The following is a 2,785-nucleotide window of genomic DNA, read 5'->3' on the forward strand; positions in this document are numbered from 1 at the left end:
TCTCCCACTCTGCTCCACAACTCTGGAATTCTCTTCCACCTGACTTACGTAACATTGACAATCTCTCGACTTTCAAATCACAATTCAAGACTCATCTGTTTAAGCTAGCCTTTTCCCTGTAACTTCTCCTGTTTGTTACTCCTCTATTGCTGTTATTCTTGTTGTTATTCCTCTGTGCCCTTATATTGTAAAGTGTCCTTGGGTGTCTTGAAAGGCGCTACAAATAAAATGCATTATTATTATTATTATTATTATGTGTAATGTAGTGTTACCACATAGAAACGTGTTTAAGTAAACAACAGAATGCAAATCAAGGTTATTTTGGCCATCACATTTTTGAAATAGCAAAAAGTAATAATAATAATAACAAGTAAGTTAAATGAGTGATATGGTATAAACCCTAGAGACTGAACTGGTAAAAAATTACTTATTGACCTGAAATTGTAAATGGTAACATAAAAATGTGGTCTCTAAAAGTAATTTGCCTATATCCATACAAAGCAACTTATTTAGTAATTTCTCAAAAGGTGACACATATCACAGTCTTTCCACTCTCTGCTCATATCTATAGGCTAGTTCCCGCAGCCAAACGAGGGAGCATCACCTCAGCGTCTCATCTTTAATGTCAGGAGCTGTATCCAGCTGGTATGAAATAAGGTCAATTTAACTTATTATTATCTACACAGCTTTTTGTTGGCTGTCTCATAATTGTTTTTCATAAGAAAAAAAAGAACTTAGGAACAAGTTATTATATGTCCAGTCGACTCAGCCTCTCAAGGTTAACTGTATTTGCTTACTTCCCTTAATAATGTTAATTGTAGGAGCAATGCATGAAAATACAACTTATTTAAGGTTAAGCAAAGCAGGTTTGACACATTAAAAAAAAAAAATATATATATATATATATATATATAATATATATATATATTATTAGGTAGTGATGCTGGCTTTAGAGACAGTGGGGTTACTAATACCCACCAGCACAAGCCAGCACATGCTGACAGAACCATTACGATCTGTCATGGTTACGTTACAGAACATACAAGGTTACGTTATCATGGTTACTAATAAACATAGGTAGAAACGTCCACATCAGTCTCATGTCGCTCCTTCATGAGAAGTAGGCAAGATCCGGCATATATTACGATTATCTATTCAGATTCTTATTTCTGCTTCGCTTCCACCTATGTGCTGCAATCCACTCATGAAGCCAACAGAAATACGGAGACCTATTCAGGAAAGCTGTAATCATTGAAACAGCGTTGTCCATGCACAACACGAGTCAACGCGTTCTTTAAATTAAATCAAATCAGTAATGTCCGACATGTTTTTTACAAACACTAGGTGACAATAACTTATGCATCAAGCTAGGTGGCAAATAGCGGATAAGAAAGGAGAACATTCACCCTAAAACATAAAGTATATATATAACTTTAGCTAGCTTAATACATGTAGCTAATATATTGAGATCTCTGTGTGATGGCCGGGTAGAAAAATTTTGATACAGAGGAGATTGCTACCGTTAACTAGCTAGCTTTCCTAACATCACTTTTACACGTAGCTTACCTTTCTTTGTGCTTCCTTTCAAGGTGTCGATAAAAGTTGGACGTAGTCCCCACCGTCTCTGATAATGAAGAACTGCAGAACTTGCATTGCGCTGTATGCTTTTTTTTCAATGTTGTTTTACAAATATATTCTTTGTGATTTAAATAGCCGAATTTTATAACTGATGATTTGGCGACATCTTATCCCGTTCGAAGTGCTGCAGCCCGCATGCGGATGAAAGGGGGTGGGCGCCACAACCCATTATTCTCTGCTTTCACCGCTACCAACACAAAGAAGCTGTTCAGGAAGCTAGGAGAGGTTGAGTTAAAATTCCAAAACACCCCGTTCAGGATCTACGAAGATTACCCGCCTGAAGTAGTGAGCAAACGGAGGGAATACAGCTCTGTAATGTCGTCTTTATACAAGATGGGACTGAAACCTTCCCTGGCGTACCCAGCAAGATGCCGCATCATACAAGCTAATGGGACCCGAACAGCATTCGACTCGGTGGCCGAGGCAGAGAAATTCATTGTGGACTTTAAGAAATCTTAACTAGCATGCATGCATAAGCAAGAATTGCACCCAATGACTCTTAACTCACACTGAATAAGTCAACAATAAGGCCAGTGAGATACTGTCAAGACAATTAAAAGGTACCAGAACAACATATTAAAGGTATCAAGTTAGGGCATGGTGTGATCGCCACAGATCAGCAGGGGATAAATAAAGTTTTTAAACAGTACTATGAAGCGGGGGTGGAAATTAAAAAATTTGTCCACCAGCCGACAAAATGTTTTACCAGCCACTCAAATATTTTACCAGCCACTATTTTTTGTTGTGACAAAAAGTTATTTCATATGATGATGATGATGGAGGTAGGTGGAAGCAGTTGTGGTGCCCTACAAGCTGAACAACACCTCTTTCTGGACACTGCATGGAAATAACTAGATTTTTCTTATTTTTTTTTTTATTTGAAACCATTAAAAGATGTGTATCTGTACATAAAAAATTCAGACAAGTTAAATTTATTTCTGTGGAGGGTTTTTGAAGTATTTTGTTGTGCTTTTGTAAGTTTTTGAATGTAAATTGTAATATTTTTCAGACACTTGCTGCTTTTAATGCATAGATCTATTTGTGCTACCCGCTTATATTTAACAGGTAGGATATTCTGATGAAGGAAGTGATTTTTGTGGTTTTAGAAAGGTTTTCGTCGTGGATATAAATTGTTCCAATGCTATGC

Source organism: Kryptolebias marmoratus, linkage group LG20 (assembly GCF_001649575.2).
Source record: "Kryptolebias marmoratus isolate JLee-2015 linkage group LG20, ASM164957v2, whole genome shotgun sequence".
NCBI classification, from domain to species: Eukaryota; Metazoa; Chordata; class Actinopteri; order Cyprinodontiformes; family Rivulidae; genus Kryptolebias; species Kryptolebias marmoratus.